The following is a 24,741-nucleotide window of genomic DNA, read 5'->3' as shown; positions in this document are numbered from 1 at the left end:
GGTAATTAAGACTGGGCAATGAATGCTGGCTGACAGAGACAGTCACATCTTGTGAGAAAATAAAAGAAGAAAAAAGTGTACTAAATTGAAACACAAATCAATTGCTGTTTCATCATCTGGAAGGAATGCTTGGAACCGCATGTGACCAAAATAACCAAGGAATTCCTGCTGTGTCCTTGCCCTGTCACTGTTTCATCTGCTGTCCAATAATTCTCAGTTTAACCCTAGGACACCCATTGTGGACAGCAACTCATGTGGCCATTTCTCTACCACAATTCCTGTCTGGAAATACCCTTCCCCATACATCTGGAGGACCACACACAGACAACAATACTCTTTCTCACTTTGCAATAGACACACTGCCTCTCTTTCATCACCCTCTTTCTCCTCTTCTCACACACCATTCCTCCTTTACTAGCCAGACGACCTCTCTGATTCTGACACCTTGCCTCTTTGATCCAGACTTGCCAATGCTTACCATTAAGAAACTTGACCTGACTTTTAAGCTTGTGGAATTGAATTCCCAAGTTTCATTCCACTATTGGGAAGCTAACTTCTGGCCTACTGAGCAATTAAATTCCTCAAGACTAGAACATAGAACATAGAAACGTACAGCACAGAACAGGCCCTTTGGCCCATGATGTTGTGCCGAGGTTTAATCCTAATGTAAAATATAATAACTTAACCTATGCACCCCTCAACTCACTGCTCTCCATGTGCCTGTCCAGCAGTCGCTTAAATGTCCCTAATGACTCTGCTTCCACCACCACCGCTGGCAACGCATTCCAGGCATTGACAACTCTCTGTGTAAAGAAGGAAGTGAAGGGCTTATGTCCGAAACGTCGATTCTCCTGCTCCTCGGATGCTGCCTGACCTGCTGTGCTTTTCTAGCACCACTCTAGTCTTGACTCTAATCTCCAGCATCTGCAGTACCCATTTCTGCCTAATTAAATTCCTCAACCCACCTTGCTTCCAGCCTCTGGGAGCAGCAGGAAACTCCACCCAGGATCCTTAATGGTGCATGACTCCCTTATGTGTTAACTTGGATATTTTTCAGGAGGGTCTCAAACAGTGCCCCTTCCAATGAGAGTTTCCAATATCTTCCCCCAAGTTGTACAGCAAACTACAGGAGTTGCTCTTGCACAGACAAAATGACCCAAATGGCATGCTTCTGAGCTATTGTGTTTATCTGTTCTGGTTTTACATAGCAACACTTTCCTAACAGAATAAAATACCAAACAATTAATAATGAAGACATAACAACACTCACATTCCGATGGCTGAAACCCTCTCAAATAACATGGGAGCTTTGAATCTATTGACAAAAAAATTAAACAAAAAAGCAGTCAGTCAAGTTCCTTTAAATAGTACTTGTTTTTGAGCTATTCATAGGTTTAGCACTTCACAAGAGGTGGTAGCTATTTTCTTCTACTAATTAGAGCTTTTTTAGAACTACATAACCATCTTAACAACACTTTCCACAATTGAGACTACAAGTGCAAAGTACATGATTATCTCTAAAGCTCTTTGGTGGTCCTGAGGTTGGGAGATGTGCTTTATAAATGCAAGTGGTTTGTCTCATGTCTACACATTGTCTTCATTTGCTTCTCTATTAATCAAAATCGTAACAAAAATAGTATATTAGAAATTCCTTATCCCTAAAACATTAATTCTCCAGTGGTCTCTCTTCACAGCATTCCCCATCCCAAGTTGATTATATAATAACTCAAACCTGCCAATTGTATCGGAGTAAGTCATTCAAATAATTTTAAGTCAGCCTCCTATGAATGCTTTTCACTAACAACAACACAGCAATAAGAACAATGCACAAGCAGAATTGGCTGGGACACAGAGTCTGAATAACTGTTGCAGTCTAAGGGAATCTTGTGTTTGTTTTCAGACTGTGTCTTTGTGGACAACAAGACTGGAGGAAAGTGGTAATACTGGAAGAGTTGCAGTTAGAAGTAAAGATGACATTTCATTGCAATTCTGATGAAGAGATTTAAGTGACATGTGCCTCCCTGGTGTTGGGGCTAAGTTGCAAAGCCTTCTAGGAAGGACTTGAAACAATCAGAACTTGTGGTCCAATCTGGAACCAGTGGAGTGGACAGAAATATATATTTAGGTTATACAAAAAGACCATGGAATTAGGCACTAGATTGATAAACAAAATCTGAGGGGTGGTTATTTGTGGATTGGTTTCATTACCTTGATTGCCTAAGGAGTAAGGAGGTCAATATAGGTGCACAGGGCTGCTAGAAGGTAGCATGATCCATATTCTTGGCACAGTGAAGCAATGTCTGGAGCAAGTGGCATCTATACCAAAGAGATGGTGTCATCTGATCTCTGTCCTTCTGGAGAAGATCATTAGGACCATGGGAAAGATTGAAGTTCATATTATAGGGTTAAAGATAAGTTGATGTCTGAAAGTAGAGAGAGATAGGATTGATTAGAATGGAATCAGCTATTTTGCTGACATACCCAGTAACAAAGTTACCGGTATATCAGAGAAGGAAGAAGAAGAAAAAGCCTGACGATTTGGGACAAATTTGTTGAAGAATAAGCATCATTAGTGAAAAGAAACTGGAGTCGCTCTGTGGTATTTAATTGATTTGAAAAAACATTCCAACTGAATGAAGAGTTAGATGCATTGCTAACTAAGGCGGACATGAATAACCTAGTTGCTTAAGTTCAGACAGGACTCTAAGATAAGGTGTGAGATTACTAAGGCCTCTGGAAAAGGTGTGTAGTCTTATTTTAAAAAATCACTTCTTGGCCCATTCTGATCATTGCCATTGCCATTTTGACAAAGTCCTTAGCATATGTTCTCTGGGTGGAAATTTGAAAACAGAGGAGAGTTAATTTAGGGATGATAATTAGGGGCACATGAGCTCTCTAGGACTCCAGTGCCATTTTAAGATGCAACTACGAAGACTATTTGCCATGTCCTGAACCCTGTATGGAGAGCCCATCTACCCAAAAACTGCTGGTTATAATATGTTCAAGGAAGATAAGGACAGAAATAGGATGAATGTATTTGAGGGGAATGAATGTCAGGATATACAAAGACAGAATTTGGGAATCAGAGCCCACTGATCTTGTGTTGGGAACTAGGATGCTGACCTGAGGATGGTTTCAGCTAACTGTATGCCTACACATACCCCCATCAAGCAACGAAACAATCTAAAAGTCCTGTCTGTTTTGTCTAAATTTAACACCTAGGATGTAAAATATGCTGTTTCCAGTGTACATTAGATGTCACCAAACAATGAAGCTGAAATAGTGGTTGAAATTAGCAGACAGTACATGCAAGACATGACAACAACCAGGCAAAAAAAAGGAGTTATTTTAACAATTTCAAGATGAACCTCTCTACTGCATGTGATCGAGATGCATGATGTTTCCCAGTCAGTTTCTTGGGTCAGTATCTTTGTCATCCAATAAAAAAAAACAATTCCTAATTTAGTTCTGGAAACAGAGCCCAGGTAAATATGAGAATAAGAGAATGATTGTATAAAAGCAGCCACAGTTAGATAGGCTCAGATTAAGAAGAGCAATGACCAATGAGGAGTTGAAGATAAATCTGCAGGGTGTAAGTAGGCAAAGTCCAGTGAGATAAGAAAGATCTTGGGCCTAATTAACTTGGTGGAAAACTTAACAATATTTAACAGTTACACAATGGGAAATCTTCAAATTTAAGATGGACAGAGTATTGAATAAGAAGTGTGTCAAAGAAGGTTAGAATGATTTAAACTACCTAAAACCCTTAAAGGGAGGAATATGATTGAAATTAGAGTAACAATGTAAATGGATTTAAAGTGGGAAAATATAGAAAGGAGGTGCAGGAAGATTAAAGAAACTAAAAGGGCAAATGAAAAAGTTAACACATCATCACAAATAATTTTTAAAAATCAGACATGTTGTAAATAGTGAAGGAGTAGCGGGTTAATCCTATGGGGCCAGTGCCACAAGCCAAGGGAATTGTGCATATTGAGTCAGGGAGTTGCAAAAACAGCACTTAGGGGTCTGGTCAGTCACATCCAGGGGCTGCTTATTGAGTTTGGTCAGAGGTCTGAGGTGTATAGAGTGCTAGGGATCTATCTATTGATCATTAAGGGCACTGAAAGTGGGGCTTGAGGGGCAGTGGGAGGAGTCAAGGCTGGGGTGAAACAGGCATTTGTGGATCTGGGACAAGGATGGTGATGAGGGAGATGGTAATAGGGGAAGAGTAGACAGATCAGCATCAAAGAGCAGAGTGAAAGATGGCTATGGGAAGAGAACTACTAACAGTGATTACACTGTGACCTCCATAAGGTGGATGTACAGGAACAGTGTGAGCACCATTAAGATGTAATGTTAGAGTTTGGAGGCAGGGAAGACTATTGGAGGTGAAGTTCAATGCCGTGGGGCGGGATTGGTGAAGAGCGGCGGTGGTAGAAATGGGCTGTTGGGATAGTGCGAGGTAAAAGGGAACATCGAGGTTTGTGGCCATAGTTCATGACACCCTGACTGATGTGGAGCGCAGATACAATGCTGCCCTTGCTTTAGCCAGGATGGTGGAGGAGCAGACAATGGGGCCACTGAAGATGTGATTCTTCCGCTTGGACCTGTTATGGGTGGGAGGGGAACTCTCAATCCTTGGGGATTTTTGATTACTCATTTCCAGTATGTGGAAGTATACTGGAGCAAGTCGGGCAGATTTTGTAGCGTGCAGTTAATGAAAGGATTTTGAGGGTCGTACCTTTCTTAAACTAATCAGTTTTAGACTGCAAATGGCAGAGCACAGATCCAGCTAAAAAGTGGTTAATTTTAATTGAATTTAAATTTCAATTTAATTGCAATTGTTTTCTTCATGACATTATCTAGATGTTGACTATGCAGCTAGAAATTGCTGGATTCTGCAGATGCATTGGGATGAATTTTCCCAGTTTTTGGCAAAACATTTTCTTTGGTAAGTTGGCGGCATGGTGGCACAGTGGTTAGCACTGCTGCCTCACAGCGCCAGAGACCCAGGTTCAATTCCCGCCTCGGACGACTGACTGTGTGGAGTTTGCGCATTCTCCCCGTGTCTGCGTGGGTTTCCTCCAGTTGCTCCGGTTTCCTCCCACAGTCCAAAAATGTGCAGATTAGGTGAATTCGCCATGCTAAATTTCCTGTAGTATTAGGTGGGTCTGCGTGGGTTGCACTTCAGTGGGTTGGTGTGGACTTGTTGGGTCAAAGGGCCTGTTTCCACACTAAGTAATCTAATCATTCATGATGGTCTGTCATGGCCAACGTCGAAATTTCTCACACAGTTTACCATTGTGCAACGTATGCGACTGGCCACAATGACACGAGGCTGTGGAATTGTATTGCGAGAGAAGGGGAAGTGCTGCTGGGACTTCTTGCCAGCTGGCAGCATATTGAAGTCCCAGCTTCACAGCCATTCAGATGCTGCAAGCCAGGAACTGCTCTGCATGGACCGCTGTTTGACTGTCTTCACGATGGACGACTGGAACCTAGAATGCCACTGGACCAGAGTGGTAGAAGGGACTTGGCTCAAGATTGCTCCCAAACTGCTTTCTTTCTTGGGAGATTTCACTGAACCACACTGGTTGGCTGAAGCCTTCAAAATCGCCAAACCTCACAGCCGTACCACGTTACTGCCCTGTCTCACTGCTTTATCCTGAACATGAGGAGGATGTGTAAAGTGGAAGATGAGATCAGCTGAAGATATCATGTATATAATCAAATGGATAAGAAAAGATTTAATCAGCAACAGAAACGTTCAACGGGGTGCAGGGATAACAAACAATGTCCACATGTACTTTGCACCGACCATGTGATCCAAGCTATGCAACCAACAGAAAGTTATGGCAAAAGAGAATCCAAACCCAACTCATGCTGGAAGCAGGACTCAGTTAGTTTCCCTTTGGCTTCTCACACTCAATGGTATACCTTGTTCTACTTTGTTCTCTTGGATGTCCCTCCTAGTCAATTCAATAATTCTCATTGCTCTAGATTGCTCATTTCTTCTGCATCTAGACATTTCTGTGAATTTGTTGGCTCCAGGTGTGACGGCCACAGCATGTCATAGTGGAACAGCACAACTTTTCTGGGCAATACTGCAAACTGCCACCAAAGTGGTCCAGACATTGAAACCTCATCTTAAGGAGGCCTAGAATCTGTTGGAATTGTGGGCAGCATTGTATCTTCCACATCTGTCTGAAGGTTTCATAAAGGCTTCCATGTCACATTATGGAGAAGGTATCCCTTGTCTCCCACAACCATCCCTGTTGGCTCGAGGATGTTGGAAGGAGGCAGGAAATTGGGAATTTTCCAGCATGTAAACGTCATGGCAGCTCCTAGAATATCTTCAAAATCTGACATTGATGGCCACAGATAAACTCTCCATGTTGAGGCCATAATGATTATGATCTGTAGAAGACCCAATGCCCCCTCTCAACACCCCAGCACCACAGTTCTTGTCCTGTCTTCCACTCTTTAAGATCGTATCCTTTGAATCACCTTCTTCCACAATTTTCATTCCCTCAGTGATCCAGTTCAATGAATCCCTGATTTAAGTATCTAGTTTTCCCCAGGATCCATTGACTGCCCTTGGATATGCCCCCTGACTGTAATGCCCAAATCCCCAGGACTGAAGAACAAGACAGTCCAGACTGAGAACAGCCCAGCCCCTGGATAGCTCCCTGCACAGCAGCCTGACCTAGGTGGACTTGACCTGCAGAACTGACAGTGGTTCTATGTTGGGGCAGCAAGGCCACAGAGCCTCAGATTTGTGTAGAATCAAACAACTCATCAACCAAGATCAAACAAGTCCCTGACTGTGGTGTCACATTTTGACTGACCATGCTCCTCCTTCATCTACTAAGGATTTGTCTCTTTTGACATTGCGACATGGCCATTTTGTTGAACATGTGTTTGCTACTTAAGCTGCTGGTACACGCTGTCAAAATGATACTGATGTAGCACAGTGCTGTACAGAAACATGTCCATCCCCTTGACTGTTCAAGCTGCTAGATTCTCTGTCTGTGCTAAACAGCAATGCAAGAAAGAAAGGCTGACAGTCTGTATGCTCAGATTAAAGTGGTAACAAGCAATGCAATCCAGAGAGCCTGAAGCCTCCAAGTTATTGCAAAGTGAGTGAGCTTTCAGAAGGTAAGTCATAAGCCATACTTTGTTTCCTATCTGGATGCATGTGTGTGCCTGCATACAAAGCAAGCTGGCAGAAGCAAGCAAGGCAGAGATATCCTTTAACTGAAGGGCTGAAGAATTGTGTGAGTTGGTCCAAAGGCAAACATGATAATGTGGTGAGGCTGGTGGTTTACCAATGCTTAGTTATGTGTGTGAAGATTTGAAGAAGACAGGATCCTACAGAGAAATGGTGCTAACCGTGGAGTTGGTTATAGGTCCAGAGGAGCAAGCAGACAGCTGTGATGTCAGATAACCGCTCTGACATGCATGTCAGACATTGGTGCTGTCGAGTTTCTTGGGAATGAGGACAGAATTGGGAGCTGCACAGAGATGAGGGGGAATTAGTTATTAAAAAGATGCAAATACACAGAAATAAGATGGCTGCTATTCATTGGCAAGATTCAGAACTCGCTTTTTAGTCCCTAAGGGGAAACCCTGATTGTTTTTCTTGACATCAGAAATTTGCTTCTTTTCAATCTTGTCGCATATTCCCAACAATTCCACTATTACCCATGGTGCTCAAGAAAGGTTTCATTCTGGTTTCATTGTTCAGTCATGGGAATTGCAAACCTCTTATATCAATTATACCAGAATTGAAAGGTCCTAATTCTTAGGGAAGATGGACGACTTTCTTCAATAGAATACAGAATGCTGAAAAATTATTTAATAGAGGTCTCCAAAATTATGAGGGAATTTGACAGGGTGGATGCGAGGGAAGATACAACCACCTTTGGGGAACATGTGTATATGACAATCACAAATAAATGCAATCTGTAATTCAAAGAGAAATAAAACTCCTTACCAAGGAAGTAGTTAAAATATGGAAGTCACTTCCACATGAAATATTTGAAATAAAAAGTATGTATAAATTTAAAGGACAGCTAAATAAATATATAAAGGGGCAAGGTGTATGCAAATAGGATAAAGGAAGGTGGGGGGAGGACCATGTAGAGTTAAATGGATTTGTGTGGGCTGAACATTTGCTTAACCATTTGTGTATCTATTGACCTCTCGATGTGTAACAACAATTTATATCTATATAGCAATTTGGGTGTGATAAAATGACCCAAGATTCTTTACAAGAATGTTACTGAAGCAAAATTAGGCACTGAGCCAATACATAAGATGGTACTTGGGTGTCCAAAATGTTGTTTTGGACACCCAAAGGTTTTAAAGAAAAAAAAGAGAGATTGAGAGATGGCATTTTGGGGGGGGAGGTTAGTGGTGCTTCATGAGGAGAAGGATTGCAGAGTCCATCTAAAACATACAATAAGTTTTGATTATAGTTCACCAGTTTAGGCCCTTTTTAACACCAGGGAGATGGAGCTCAGTTCCATGCTTATGGACATCCATGGTAAAAAAAAGTTGAAATGTGGTTCTTTCAGTATCTGACACAAAGTCAAAAATAAATAAAAGTCAAATCTTTAAAGCTATTGCTTTATTTTGCTTTCATGTGTACTTAAAAGCAAAAATGTAATACTTGTTGGAAAGATCTGGAATTTATGATGGACAACCCAAAGTACTTTCAATGACTATCTTAATGCTACAAGGACGGATTGTTAGATTATTAACAAAGATGCTTTTATCAAAATCACTCATGGCCATGTTAAGTTTAATTTGATAGGATATTAGGCTAGCATATGGAGGTTTATTTTAATTATTGTAAACAAAGCAGTCTAAAGCACTATCATCAATGAATACCGGACATACTGCTTGAGTTGACTGTTTGATTTCAGATCAAGATGGCAAAATTTCTGCTTGTTATTAAATCAAAGTAGAAATTACTAATATTTTAAAAGTCATACTGTATTTTTAATTAGTGCTAATGGCTTGTGACATCCAGAATGTCCTATTTCATATAGTTGGTCCATCAGATGTTGGAAGTACTAAGTAGATCAGACATTATCTGTCGGTAAAGAAATTGAGTTCAGCTAGTGATTGTTTTATTTGGAATAGTTACAGCTGTGTTTGTATTTCTTGCCTCATTTGTTTTGTTTGCTTAATTAAGTTTTTAGCTTTTTAAAAGCAAGAGTCTGTATCCAGTGTTTTGATGACTGAAAGGCCAGATGTGTTTGTCAATACTTGAAAATACTTCAAACTATTGTTATAATTTGAAATTCCACCATTAATGTTGTTTTAAAATATTGATGAGGTCACTATATTTATCTGGCATTCACATAGATATTGGATTTATTTTTAAGTTTTTGGTAATTAATGAGAAATTTCTACACATTTTTGATTTACTTTTGCATTGATTATAACACTTGAGCACTGACTCTGCTCCATCTGACCACGTTTGGAGTGGGAGTGCAGGATTGAAGAATTACCATAAACACTTCTCTCTGTCAACAGAACAAATCACAAACCTGTGCTAAATTCAGCATATCCAATTTGGATAAGTTTATCTGCTCAAAGTTTTTTGTGTCTTATCTATTTTAAAGGGTGAGAAATATATTGTGTAGATATTTTCTGTAGAATCCCCCCACATCCATTTAACTTTTTTTTCCCATTTTAAAATTAATCTTTCCCCACCCCACTTCTCCTGCAAAACTAACTTCATCCTGGGCGCAGTTACAATGGCATTTTGTGGTTATTGTTAAGAACACAAGACAAACAAGCAGGAAATACCACACAGCTTTTGGTCCTGTCTCATCAATCAATAACACCTTGATTGATCTTCTAACTGAAACTGAATTTCCTCCTTGATGACATTAGTGCCCAAAAACCTATTGACCTAAGCTCTGAATAGATTCAATGACAAAGTGTCTACAACTTTCTGGGGGTAGAGAATTTCAAAGACTCTCAACTATCGGAATAAAACAGAAGTCTCTTTGTGAGCTGAGAGTTTTGCACTATGCTGAAAGTTGCAATCAATTCATAAATGGTCACAGCACGTGAAGAGGCTGTTCAGCCTGTTGTGACTATGCTAGCTTTCAATCAGAAATCCTCAGTTAGTCCCACTTTCTTTTCCCCTGAAACTCGTACATTTTTTTCAGATAATTACCCAATCCTTTTTTGAAAACCACAATGAATCTGCTTCCAATATGCTCACAGTCAGCACAATATAAATCCTAACCATTGGCTGTTTTAAAACAGTTGCTTCTCCTGAGGTCACCATTGCTTCTTTTGTCAATCAGCACGTCTAGGTTTTGGCCCCTCTGCTACCAGGAGCAGTTTCTATCCTGCCTCGTGACTTTGAACATCTCTTATCTTCTCGGTAGCGAGAAGCTCCATCTTGGCCACTTCATCCACAGAACTGAGGGTCCTCATTTGCTGGGATTCAGTGTGGTAGCTCGCCCCCCACACCCCGGCTGCATCTTTTATGATATATGTGGACCACACAACATAGTAAGGGGTAAAAAATGAGGTCTGCAGATCACAGTTGAAAATGGACGTTTCGGGCATAAGCCCTTCATCAGGAATGAAGAAGGGCTTATGCCCGAAACGTCGGATTCCTGATGAAGGGCTTATGCCCGAAACGACGAATTTCCTATTCCTTGGATGATGCCTGACCTGCTGTGCTTTAACCAGCAACACATTTTCAACACAGTAACTCAGATGAGATCTAGTCTGCGTTTTATGAGGGCAAAACCGTGCGGACACTCATGGGAATGTAGTTGGCAGAGAGAGAGAGAGAGAGAGGCTGCAGCAGCTCTTGACAGATCCTCTAATACTAAAGACAAAACAGTTACCAGTGAGATTAAAACACAGAACTGTGGAAATTTGAAACAAAAATAGACACGAACTGTTGGGAGTAACGCAGCACCAGTGGAGGGAGACGGGACAAATGTTTGTGGGGCCCGTTTTTGTTGCAAAAGAAGTTAACGTTTGAAATGCCGTCTGCGGGATCGGAGAGGCACCTAAAACACAGTGTGCTGCTGCAGGGAGGTGGGCTTTACCACCTCGTTACTTGGACAAGCAGCAGCTGGCTGCAGGGGGAACCTGGGTGTGTCATGTGACTTCAATGGGAGTCAGCTGAGAGCCGCGGTCACGTGCCGGCTCGGTGTGGGCTGACGCACCTTCCGGTGTGTGCAGGAGTCTCGGATGTCGCGGACGGTTGAGCAGCACGAGCGGCACTGGCGGGGTAAGTGACGGAGACTGAGAGCCGCGAGGCCCGGGGGCCTGCTCTGTCTCTGTCTGTGTGCGCGCGCCGGGTCTCGACAAACGGCCAATGGGTCAGCCGTCCGCAATCGCCGCCTGTGGGGCCTCATAAAATAATAATATTAATAATAACAGCAACCAGGACCGGAGAGAGAGCAGTACAATGGGGAGAGGGGAGGAGGGCAGCACAGGGAGCCCGGCACCGGCTACACCACAGGCTCGGCCCAGTCAGCACGGGGGGGGTCAGCCGCTCCCTGCCCACACCTCACACTGACACCACCCCTCCCCAACCTCCATCACCACACCTTCCCACCCACCCACCCCTTCTTCCCCCCCGCCTCAACCTCCCACCCACCCCTTCTTCCCCCCCCGCCAACCACCCACCCCTTCTTCCCCCCCCCGCCAACCACCCACCCCTTCTTCCCCCCCACCACCCACCCCTTCTTCCCCCCCCACCACCCACCCCTTCTTCCCCCCCCAACCACCCACCCCTTCTTCCCCCCCCAACCACCCACCCCTTCTTCCCCCCCCAACCACCCACCCCTTCTTCCCCCCCCAACCACCCACCCCTTCTTCCCCCCCCAACCACCCACCCCTTCTTCCCCCCCCAACCACCCACCCCTTCTTCCCCCCCCCACCACCCACCCCTTCTTCCCCCCCCCCAACCACCCACCCCTTCTCCCCAACCTCCCCCCTTCTTCCCCCCCAACCTCCCCCCTTCTTCCCCCACAACCACCTCCCCCCCCCAACCACCCACCCCATCTCCCCCCTGCTAACCACCCACCCCTTCTTCCCAACCTCCCCCTTCTTCCCCCCCAACCACCCACCCCTTCTCCCCCCCCCCACAACCACCCACCCCTTCTCCCCCCCCACAACCACCCACCCCTTCTCCCCCCCCACAACCACCCACCCCTTCTCCCCCCTGCTAACCACCCACCCCTTCTCCCCCCTCAACCACCCACCCCTTCTCCCCCCCCCCAACCAACCACCCCTTCTCCCCCCCCCAACCAACCACCCCTTCTCCCCCCCCAACCCCTCCCCCCCTCCCAACCAACCACCCCTTCTCCCCCCCCAACCCCTCCCCCCCCTCCCAACCAACCACCCCTTCTCCCCCCCCAACCCCTCCCCCCCCTCCCAACCAACCACCCCTTCTCCCCCCCTCCCAACCAACCACCCCTTCTCCCCCCCCCCACCCCTCCCCCCCCTCCCAACCAACCACCCCTTCTCCCCCCCCAACCCCTCCCCCCCCCCTCCCCCTCCCCCCCCCCCCTCCCCCTCCCCCCCCTCCCCCCCTCCTCCCCCCCCTCCTCCCCCCCCCTCCTCCCCCCCTCCTCCCCCCCCCTCCTCCCCCCCCCCTCCTCCCCCCCCTCCTCCCCCCCCCCCCTCCTCCCCCCCCCTCCTCCCCCCCCCTCCTCCCCCCCCCTCCTCCCCCCCCTCCTCCCCCTCCTCCTCCCCCCCTCCTCCTCCCCTCCTCCCCCCCCCCTCCTCCCCCCCCTCCTCCCCCCTCCTCCTCCCCCCCCCCTCCTCCCCCCCCCCCTCCTCCCCCCTCCTCCCCCCCCCCTCCTCCCCCCCCCCCTCCTCCCCCCCCTCTCCCCCCTCCCCCCTCCTCCCCCCCCCCCTCCTCCCCCCCCCCCCTCCTCCCCCCCCCCCCCTCCTCCCCCCCCCCCTCCTCCCCCCCCCCCCTCCCCCCCCCTCCCCTCCCCCCTCCCCCCTCCCCCCCCCCCCTCCTCCCCCCCTCCTCCCCCCTCCTCCCCTCCTCCCCCCTCCCCCCTTCTTCCCCCCTCCCCCCCTCCCCCCTCCCCCCTTCTTCCCCCCTCCCCCCCTCCCCCCTCCCCCCTTCTTCCCCCCCCCCAACCTCCCCCCCCAACCTCCCCCCCCAACCTCCCCCCTCTCCTCCCCCCCCCCCCCAACCTCCCCCCTCTCCTCCCCCCCCAACCTCCCCCCTCTCCTCCCCCCCTCTCCTCCCCCCCTCCTCCTCCCCCCCTCTCCTCCCCCCCCCTCTCCTCCCCCCCTCTCCTCCCCCCCTCTCCTCCCCCCCTCTCCTCCCCCCCTCTCCTTCCCCCCTCTCCTCCTCCCCCCCTCCTCCCCCCTCCCCCTCCCCCCTCCCCCCTCCCCCCCTCCCCCCTCCCCCCCTCCCCAACCTCCCCCCTTCTTCCCCCCCCCAACCTCCCCCCTTCTTCCCCCCCCCAACCTCCCCCCTTCTTCCCCCCCCAACCTCCACCCCCCAACCTCCCACCCCTTCTCCCCAACCTCCCCCCCCTTCTTCCCCCCTCCAACCTCCCCCCTTCTTCCCCCCTTCTTCCCCCCCCTTCTTCCCCCCTTCTTCCCCCCCCTTCTTCCCCCCCCCAACCTCCCCCCTTCTTCCCCCCCCCAACCTCCCCCCTTCTTCCCCCCCCCCCAACCTCCCCCCTTCTTCCCCCCCCCCAACCTCCCCCCTTCTTCCCCCCCCAACCTCCCCCCTTCTCCCCCCCCAACCTCCACCCCCCAACCTCCCCCCTTCTTCCCCCCCCAACCTCCCCCCTTCTCCCCCCCCCAACCTCCACCCCCCAACCTCCCCCCTTCTTCCCTCCCCCCTTCTTCCCTCCCCCCTTCTTCCCTCCCCCCAACCTCCCCCCTTCTTCCCCCCCCAACCTCCCCCCTTCTTCCCCCCCCCAACCTCCCCCCTTCTTCCCCCCCAACCTCTCCCCCCCTCCTCTCCCCCCCCTCCTTCCCCCCCCTCCCCCCCTCCTTCCCCCCCCTCCCCCCCCTCCTTCCCCCCCCCCTCCTTCCCCCCCCTTCCCCCCCCCCCCCTTCCCCCCCCCTTCCCCCCCCCTTCCCCCCCCCCTTCCCCCCCCCTTCCCCCCCCCCTTCCCCCCCCCTTCCCCCCCCCTCCTTTCCCCCCCCTTTCCCCCCCCCTCCTTTCCCCCCCCTCCTTTCCCCCCCCTCCTTTCCCCCCCCTCCTTTCCCCCCCCTCCTTTCCCCCCCCTCCTTTCCCCCCCCTCCTTTCCCCCCCCTCCTTTCCCCCCCCTCCTCTCCCCCCCTCCTCTCCCCCCCCTCCCCCCCCCCTCTCCTTCCCTTTCCCCCCCCCCTCTCCTTCCCTTCCCCCCCCCACCTCCTTCCCTTCCCCCCCCACCTCCTTCCCTTCCCCCCCCCACCTCCTTCCCTTCCCCCCCCCACCTCCTTCCCTTCCCCCCCCCACCTCCTTCCCTTCCCCCCCCCACCTCCTTCCTTCCCCCACCTCCTTCCCTTCCCCCCCCCCCACCTCCTTCCTTCCCCCCCCCCCACCTCCTTCCCTTCCCCCCCCCCACCTCCTTCCCTTCCCCCCCCCCACCTTCCCCCCTCCACCTCCCCCCCCCACCTCCCCCCCCCACCTCCCCCCCCCACCTCCCCCCCCCACCTCCCCCCCCCCCCCACCTCCCCCCCCCCACCTCCCCCCCCCACCTCCCCCCCCCACCTCCCCCCCCCACCTCCCCCCCCCACCTCCCCCCCCCACCTCCCCCCCCCCTCCTCCCCCCCCCCCTCCTCCCCCCCCCTCCTCCCCCCCCCCTCCTCCCCTCCCCTCCACCTCCTTCCTTCCCCCCCACCTCCCCCCCCCCCTCCTCCCCCCCCCCTCCTCCCCCCCCCCCCCTCCCCCCCCTCCTCCCCCCCCCCTCCTCCCCTCCCCTCCACCTCCTTCCTTCCCCCCCACCTCCTCCCCCCCTCCTCCCCCCCCCTCCTCCCCTCCCCTCCACCTCCTTCCTTCCCCTCCACCTCCTTCCTTCCCCCCCACCTCCTCCCCCCCCCTCCTCCCCCCCCCCTCCCCCCCACCTCCTTCCTTCCCCCCACCTCCTTCCTTCCCCCCCACCTCCTTCCTTCCCCCCCACCTCCTTCCTTCCCCCCCACCTCCTTCCTTCCCCCCCACCTCCTTCCTTCCCCCCCACCTCCTTCCTTCCCCCCCACCTCCTTCCTTCCCCCCCACCTCCTTCCTTCCCCCCCACCTCCTTCCTTCCCCCCCACCTCCTTCCTTCCCCCCCACCTCCTTCCTTCCCCCCCACCTCCTTCCTTCCCCCCCACCTCCTTCCTTCCCCCCCACCTCCTTCCTTCCCCCCCACCTCCTTCCTTCCCCCCCACCTCCTTCCTTCCCCCCCACCTCCTTCCTTCCCCCCCACCTCCTTCCTTCCCCCCCACCTCCTTCCTTCCCCCCCACCTCCTTCCTTCCCCCCCACCTCCTTCCTTCCCCCCCACCTCCTTCCTTCCCCCCCACCTCCTTCCTTCCCCCCCACCTCCTTCCTTCCCCCCCACCTCCTTCCTTCCCCCCCACCTCCTTCCTTCCCCCCCACCTCCTTCCTTCCCCCCCACCTCCTTCCTTCCCCCCCACCTCCTTCCTTCCCCCCCACCTCCTTCCTTCCCCCCCACCTCCTTCCTTCCCCCCCACCTCCTTCCTTCCCCCCCACCTCCTTCCTTCCCCCCCACCTCCTTCCTTCCCCCCCACCTCCTTCCTTCCCCCCCACCTCCTTCCTTCCCCCCCACCTCCTTCCTTCCCCCCCACCTCCTTCCTTCCCCCCCACCTCCCTCTCTTCCCCCCCCACCTCCTTCCCTCTCTTCCCCCCCCCCCTCCTTCCCTCTCTTCCCCCCCCCCTCCTTCCCTCTCTTCCCCCCCCCCTCCTTCCCTCTCCCCCCCCCCCACCTCCTTCCCTCTCCCCCCCCCCCCCTCCTTCCCCCCCCACCTCCTTCCCCCCCCCACCTCCTTCCCTCTCCCCCCCCCACCTCCTTCCCTCTCCTCCCCCCCCCCCTCCTTCCCTCTCCTCCCCCCCCACCTCCTTCCCTCTCCCCCCCCACCTCCTTCCCTCTCCCCCCCCACCTCCTTCCCTCTCCCCCCCTCACCCCCTCTCACCCTGCCTCCCTACTCCAGTCCTGCTGTTGTTGACACCCCCCCCCCGTTTCTTCCACCTGCCACCCTTTTTCACTCTACTCTCCTCACCCCACTCCAATTCATCCAATAATGCTGACCTCCCCCCTTCCCCCCTCCCCCCTCCTGGCCCTGACCATCTCACCACCTCCACTTCCACCTGCCTACTGCCAACCTCACCACTGCCATCTCTACTTGATGCCCTTCCTGCCCCTTTGTTGCCACTCCCACTTGCCAGCCCCTCCACCTGGCACCTGTGCCACTCCTTGGAATTCCCTTCCATCTCTACTACTCTTTATCCTTCTGCCATCTCATCTGACTTGTACTACTTTTTCTGCCATCTGTCATCTTGTTTTCCTCCTATTGGGCCAACCACCGCCCGCCCCGATAGTTCCGTCAGTCTGGGTGTTGCCACTTTGTCTCATTGTTGTCAGATCTGTGCCTGTACTGTTACAAAGCCACCTATGATTTGCAAAATAAATTTTTTTCTAATCAATATGCTCACATTTATTATGTACCTCTAGAGCAGGTGAGATTGTGCCACCAGATGGTCCTTACCTATGATTTACAATTCCCCCCCATCCCCCTTCTTCCCCCAGGCAAACATTAGTCACAGCTGGTTAGTCATTCTCCTGTAATTTAAGTTTGCTTTTCTTGAGACTGCCCTATCAGGAGCCTTCAGTCTTGTGATTGCCATACACTGACATCGTGCCAAATGACAAATGTCTTTGGAAAAAAGTGGGGTTGGGTGAGTGGATGGGGGGAGGGAAGGAAGGAAGTTGATGTTTCAGAACCTCTTTTGCCAACATTCAAAAACAGTTTAAAGACAAGGTATTACAAAGCCAAAGAATATAATGGAAATTGGATTTAAATTTGTGATGCTGTTGATTAATTCACTTGTCTGCAATTTATTTTTAAGTAGTAACTAAAATATCACCTCAATCTTGGAGGACAAATTTGTATGGGCCCCAAACATCTTCCTTTGACATTCCATTTAGTATTTAGACTGTAGCTGATCAGCATGCTGCAGAGTGCCATGTTACAGTAAAGCAGTTGTATATTCAAATTGATTTTTACACCTGCAAAGTGTCTTCAAATAACCAAGCAATTGCTTTGGTTACAGAAGAAACAAGGAACTTAAATTGAAGGTAGAAAAATATGCTTGGGAACTTGGCAGTGTAACTAGACAAAATCAATGCTGAAGCAAAATAATTGGGACAAGCAAAAATTTGCCACAGTGCTGTTTTTATGGGGAAGTGTAGAGGTTTAAGCAAGGGGCTGTACAATGAGTCTAGAAAGCTGAAAGAAGATGTGGCATGCTGATTTGAGAGAAAAGTTTCAGTTCTGAAGGAGCTTATGGTTCTGGGTACACTGATCTGGAAAATAAGATGTCAATGTCATGAGCAATCTGAATTAGCCTCAAAAGAAACTTGCTTTATGTCGCTCCTTTCGTAGTTCAGGGCACCTTTGAATTACAACAAGTGATATGCTTTTCCTCCAGCAGTAATTATGGTTCCATTATTTGCATTAAGACCATATTGTCTGTTAAGAGCCTGAGAAACAGAGGAATAATAAGATAGAATATTGAACCCTAGTCAGAAATGACGTATAAGTGAACCATTACTGATTTCAGATTCCAGAGGAAAAATTGTCTGCACCAAATTTTACTGAAAAGTTTGATAAACTACTCAGAAGTAAAACAACTATGCTGTGAAAGGTTTATTGCACGTTAATGTTTGGTTGGCAAATCTTGGTGACAGTCTAGAAATGGAGTAGTTGCTAAGAACATAGAGCAATAGTCCTTAAATCCTTATGGAGAATCAATTGCAAAAATGGGGAATTGTCTTTTTAATCAATAGCTCTGTTGATGCTTTCTTAATTACATCACATCAGGTGGCAGTATCTACAGATATAATGTCAACTTTCACCTATGCATTGATGCTCAATTCCACTTTGCTATTTACTTCAACTCTAGCAATGATGCTGTGCTTACTTAAAGGCAGCCTCATTTCCTTCAACCAAGCACGTCTAAGACCACAGTCTAAACAAATTCATCTCAAGGTAAACAGATTCTCCTTTACAATCTGTCACTCAGGCTGATGCCCACCAAATTCCATTTAACACTGAGCTTCAAGCCATGTAGCTTATCAGTCCATGTTCACGCATTCTCAAACTTTTCTGGCTGCCCATCACTTGATGTATTTTAATTTTGAAATCCTTGTTCTTTAATTGACTTCACGATCTTGCTTCACCATAGGTCTGCTGCATCATGAATGTTTTTTTTCAAGCTCTTCTGTTTTTAATCTATTGTCATATTTAACCCTTCTACCAACCAACAATTTGGGATCGAATTTATAGTGCTTTGGCCTTTCTGCCATTTCCTCTCTCAATGCCACTGCTCATCTCACTGTGTTTAAAATCTTAAGTTTTCTTCCATCAAGTGCCCTAAACACTCTTTTTGTGTGCCCTGTAATGGCAATGACATTGTTAAAAATACTACTTACATGTGCGATTTGAAGTAAGTGTTGGTTTGTGAACTAGCTTATATTATTCCACTGTGAAGACCGGGTAAGAGAATCATGACTAATCCAGCTTACCTCTCATCAGATTTAAAATTCTGGGTACATTCATTATGCTTTCCTTAGTAAGTTCATCTCAGTTCTATATTAGATTAGATTACTTAGTGTGGAAACAGGCCCTTCGGCCCAACAAGTCCATGCCGACCTGCCGAAGCGCAACCCACCCATACATTTACCCCTTAACTAACACTACGGGCAATTTAGCATGACCAATTCACCTGACCCGCACATCTTTGGACTGTGGGAGGAAACCGGAGCACCCGGAGGAAACCCACGCAGACACGGGGAGAACGTGCAAACTCCACACAGTCTGTCGCCTGAGTCGGGAATTGAACCCGGGTCTCAGGCGCTGTGAGGCAGCAGTGCTAACCACTGTGCCACCGTGCCGCCCACAAATTATGAAGGGAAAATCAAGATAACGTTATGAAAATTCACCATGAGAACTCATGAATTAATACAATTTAATTAATATGTAGTTCATGGAGGTGGACTTTTGGATTGCAAAATTTTGACAATCTCGATAATGGGATGGAAGGTTTTGAAGGCAGATAACGTGCAGTCGTAAAATCTGTGAAGTCTGGAGTTATTTTGTTTGCATTGGGCAACATAATGTTAACACGTTTTTGCTCCATGATATCTATCAATACTGTTCTGAGGTTATGATTCAAATGTTGAATTATCGTCTTGTCCATTCTTCCTTCTTTGGGGTGATGTCTGGTAATAAGTGACTAGCATCATTGAGATGGATATCTATTCCTTCACTGTATTTTTTTCATTGGTGTTCTACCATATTGCTACTTTATTATTAGATGGGTTTATTTTCCTTTTCACTGTTCCTTCTCCAACAAGGCCTGTCCCCAGAATCTTCAGTTGATTGAGGAACCTGATTGAGCTGCCAGATCAGTGTGTAGGTTAAATTTAGTCATAATTTATGAAATATTTATTAGATAAGATTCTGTTCAGTACAAGTGGAAAATCCTTCAATGGCATAATGCGCAGTATGCAATGTAAATATCAAATCAGGTAGCTCCAATTAAAGATGACCCAAAGACAGATTTAAAGAAAATTAAAAGCGATAAAAGAAAATAATTATAGATCCAGCAGAGGGGAAGGAATATACTAGATTTAAAAAAAAAATCAAGCACAGAAGCAGGTTAAAAGGTTGTCAGAGTTTAAAAATATGCAGGGCTAAGATTTAAGGTAAAAGCATTTGTTCAATGCAAAAAATGGTCAGACATCGTCAAGAGGGAAACCCACATTTGCAAAAATAACTGAAGTTAAGGGAAGAAATAAATAGGCTGTTCTCTAATGGTAACCAAAGTAAAATTAATAACCCCCCACCTACATCCACTAGCCTTCCAAGCTACGTCCCACTCCCACCTCCCTAATTATCTCTCAGCTCCCTTCCCCCTCCACATTACTGATGAAAGGCTTATGCCTGAAATGTCAGCACTTCTCCTCGGATGCCTTCTGGCCTATTGTGGTTTTCCAGTGCCACACTTTTTTGACTCTGACTCTCCAGCATCTGCAGTCTTCACTTTCTCCTAGTAACAAATATTGGTTCAAAAATGAAGCAGTTAGACTTATTGAATGAGACACTTGGAGATTGGAAATAGCCTTGTGTTCCAAATGCTGATGGAATAAATACTTTTGGGGAGTAAATTTGAGAGTCTTCAGGAGTGTAAATTGTATGATGTAATCAAAAGTGGTAACATGAAATGAGAGAAATAATATACTCAGCCACCCTTTTTGACTACAAAATAAAGTAGATAGGAATGGCCTATGTAAAGTCCCCAAACTTCCAAGTCATTCAAATACCTACATGCAAGGTTCATACCAAAACTTTGGTGAAGATTTGGGCGACATCTGGGAGTGAACAAGAAATACTGATGGGTGAGTAAAAAATGATCTCATTAGCACCAATGTTGCAATTTGAGAAGGAGTAGTAAGTGTTGCAGCACTTAATGGACAAGACAGTGATTTGTTATTCTGACCTTGGGCTTTTCAACCGAAAAAGGAGTTTCAGATGATATTTTTAGAAAGGATAGTAAGGCGGCGTTTGGTATGCTTTCCTTCATTGGTCAGCGTATTGAGTACAGGAGTTGGGAGGTCATGTTGTGGCTGTACAGGACATTGGTCAGGCCACTGTTGGAATATTGCATGCAATTCTGGTTTCCTTCCTATCGGAAAGATGTTGTCAAACTTGAAAGGGTTCAGAAAAGATTTACAAGGACGTTGTCAGGGTTGGAGGATCTGAGCTACAGGGAGAGGCTGAACAGGCTGGGGCTGTTTTCCCTGGAGCGTCGGAGGCCGAGGGGTGACCTTATAGAGGTTTACAAAATTATAAGGGGCGTGGATAGGATAAATAGGCAAAGTCTTTTCCCTGGGGTTGGGGAGTCCAGAACTAGAGGGTATAGGTTTAGGGTGAAAGGAGAAAGATATAAAAGAGACCTAAGGGACAATTTTTTCACGCAGAGGGTGGTAAGTATATGGAATGAGCTGCCAGAGGATGTGGTGGATGCTGGCACTATTGCAACATTTAAGAGGCATTTGGATGGGTATATGAATAGGAAGGGTTTGGAGGGGTATGGGCCAGGTGCTGGCAGGTGGGACGAGATTGGGTTGGGATGTCTGGTCAGCATGGATGAGTTGGACCGAAGGGTCTGTTTCCACGCTGTACATCTCTGTGACTCTCTGAGAGAGGAAGTTTAATCCAGAAATTAAATGAGTAATGGATGTTCTTGAGCCATCAGACCAAGCACTGCCTGATGGAAGGGCAGCCAGGGATATCTAAACGTTACTGGGGTTTTTGGGGAAGCTTCTAGGTCGATAAGTGGGTCGCAAAAGTTCCCTTATCTTTATTATTAGGAATGTTTCTGGGAAATGTCATACGATTGCCAAGGGGAATTAAAAATGTAAGATGAGCAGAGTGTAGATGGAATTATGTTTTAAATGCATAATTTATCTTCTCTCCAGTGTACACCTTTCTATTGAAATGTGTGGGAACTAGCATTCTCCATTTATTTCTTGATTCCCATCTGTAAAGAAATGTCACATATTTAATTTTAAAATCAATTATATCGAATTCCATTGGCAAGTTTTAATAGTTCAGGTTTTACAGTTGGTGTGAAGTGACAGAGTTCACCACTAACCCAAAGGAACCTTCTTGGAGAGATCGTGTTCTTGCGCGTGGATTTCCCCTTTCCCAATAATGATTTAAATCCAAAATAAATTTGATTGAGATGCCCAGCATTAGTCGAGTTATCAAACATAATAGGGAAGGTGATAGCCTAGTGCTATAATAGCTAGACTGGTAATGTTCTGGGGACTTCAGTTCAAATCCCACCTTGGCAGATGGTGGAATTTGAATTCAGATCTGGTATTAGGAGTCTGATATTGACCACGAATCCATTGTTCATTAACACAAAAAAAAATTGGTTCACTAATGTCCTTTAGGGAAGGAAACCACTATCCTTACCTGGTCTGCCCTACATGTGACTCCATACCCCATAGCAATGTAGTTGACTCTTATCTGTGCTCTGGGCAAGTAGGGATCAGCAATAAATGCTGGCCTAGCCAGTGACGCCTTCATTTCATGAATGGATTTTTTAATGAAAAGGATAAGCAGCCAGTCACACTGAAATATTTGTAAATACATTCTATTTTATTCAAAAAGTACACAATTTGTAGAGAGTCAATGTGACATTTTATAAACTCCTACTTTGAAAATAAAATATAGACTCCAAACACAATCTCATGCCTAAAATATGTTGTGTAACTGGAGGTCACTTTTATATTGATAACGCCTTAAATTATTTCAGTGACTTGAAAGAAATTCTGGGATTTGCATATTAGTCAATTGAAAACTGCACCTCCATTCTAACTGATTAAACGATTAAGAGCTTTCTTAGGTATGTTCAATTTGTTTGCATGAATTGTATGATCATTTGATCTTCTCCTTAAGTTGTGTCTAAGGTCTTCCTCTCTCACGAACATCTAATTAAGGTGCAGTGCTTTGAAAGCTCGTGTTTTCGAATAAAACGTGTTGGACTATAACCTGATGTGATTTTTGACCTTGTCCAACCCAGTTCAACACAGGCAACTCCACAATATGATTGGAATAAAGCATCCTTTGTAGTGTTCTCAATATAATTGTTTTGGAGATGAATTCCCACTTACTAATTTGTCTAAGTGTCAATTCTAGAACTGCAATGGAGCTAATACTGAGCTAAAGATGAGCAGCTAAAAGGAAGTATTCATCTCATAATGTTGAGACATCAAATATTTTGCCCTCTTGTTCCTTGATAGATCAAAATTGATCTGCTTACGCGAACACAGAACTGGCTTTGATTATGCACATGTACACTTAAAAGGAATACTTAACCTTTTTAAAATTAAGCTATAATATGCTTTACTGATTCACAAGTCATTTTGTGCAATGATATTCTGCTGATGGTTCGACTTTATTCCCGTTCTGTTTGTTTGACTTAAACTAATTTGGTTGATATGTCCAATTGTGTCGCTATCCAACATGATTCCAGTCATTTGTTTAAAGTATGCAAAACAATCATGAGTGTTTCTAGAATTGGGCAGGGGTTGGAGTTAAAATGAGAATTGAGAGAGCTGGGTTTGGAATCAGACTTGAGCACAAGCATAACAGGTTGCTCTCACTTGTTTTGTGGATCAAATACCAATCTGTACAAGTATCAATATCGTTGCCACAGACTAATCAGTAAGAATTAGGAAGAGGACCACTAAGCATTTAGTCCTGTGATAATTTTGTCAGAGTTAGGGAGCAGAGACAGTCATTTTGTTCTTAGTACAAATTGTGTTTAAGTTGGTAATATAATCTGTACAATATTTTCACATTTCTTTTCTTTAATACAGGAATCTAATGATGCTTTAATCTGAAAGGTAAGAAATGACTTAGTTTATATCTGTCTTTCTAAATAAACATGAATGTTAATTTGCTAAAATATAAAAACAGAAAAAGTCAAAGTAGTGTTGTTCAGTTTGGTATATAATGTATGATGTTTTAGCCATAAAGTTTGTATTTTGTAATTTTGTGTGTGTATTTACATTTGTAGAATAAGTTGGAAAATTTCTACCAGTAGAGTTGGGGTAGTTAGCTCATTGGTTGGAAGACTGGTTTACAATGCAGAATGATGTCAACAGCTTGAGTTCAGTTCCTGTACCAGCTGAAGTTATCATGAAGGTCTCACTTTCTTGATCTTGTCCCTTACCTGTGGTGTGGTGATCCTCAGGTTAAGCCATTATCAGTTCTCCCCCTCTCCCCCTCAGAGTCCAGATGAGACCGTTCGAGTCCTTTTCAAAGTGGGAATACTTCCCAAATTTCAAATTCCTGATTTTCATGCAGCTTGCTTTATGATCGATTTCAGCAAATAAATTTTATTTGCGATAGTATATCATAGTTCTTACAAATGTAAGCACTTATATTTAGTGAAACACAGACTTTCATAAATGCATTTTTAAAAAACTTAAAACACTGGAGTTGGTATTCTCACATGACTGGCATGAAGGGCAAAGCCAGTTGTAATCATTCTAGGATAGTCAAGTGACAAGAAGCAAGATTTACTTCTATTTTAGAGAATAGCCAGTAGTTAGAACTTCAGGTCTGTGCTAAATTGTGAAGAGTTCAGATCATGATGAAACCAAGAGCAAATTATAAATGAAGTAAGTGTATTGTACCCTTGAATATATTTCCATCTTAAGATTCATTTATATTGTCAGAATTTGAATGTCTATCATATGATGGTGGAGGGAACGTTACAAGATTGAGGTTAAGCCAAAGATGCAACATCAGCTGAGAGCATTGTGCTTAAGGAAACTTGTAAGCTGTGCACAAGTTTTAAACAATTGTTTACAATTTTGTTTGTAAACTTGTAAACAAGTATTATCAATTAGCTATACACATTGCCAGAACATGCATATACTTGAATTTAATAAAATGTATTAACAAAACAAGTTGTCCAAACCAGC

At 46.9% G+C, this 24,741-nt stretch overlaps 1 protein-coding gene across 3 annotated transcripts in view; it reads left to right on the top strand.

The window, feature by feature from the left end:
• The window catches only part of rab9a (RAB9A, member RAS oncogene family), a 44,314-nt gene that overhangs the window by 15,915 nt on the left and 3,658 nt on the right, over window positions 1–24,741 (top strand). The window contains exons 1-3 of one of the 3 annotated variants that reach the window (XM_060833469.1): window positions 11,227–11,278; window positions 18,138–18,223; window positions 23,629–23,655. The gene's annotated coding sequence lies outside the window, so the exon portion shown is untranslated. Of the gene's footprint in view, window positions 1–11,205; window positions 11,279–18,137; window positions 18,224–23,628; window positions 23,656–24,741 lie in introns of those variants that run through there. The other 2 variants (XM_060833468.1, XM_060833470.1) reach the window with 2 other exon arrangements.

This window comes from Hemiscyllium ocellatum, chromosome 12 (assembly GCF_020745735.1).
Source record: "Hemiscyllium ocellatum isolate sHemOce1 chromosome 12, sHemOce1.pat.X.cur, whole genome shotgun sequence".
Lineage (NCBI taxonomy): Eukaryota > Metazoa > Chordata > Chondrichthyes > Orectolobiformes > Hemiscylliidae > Hemiscyllium > Hemiscyllium ocellatum.
Note: the sequence above shows the minus strand (reverse complement) of the source record. Positions and strands in the feature narration are given on the sequence as shown.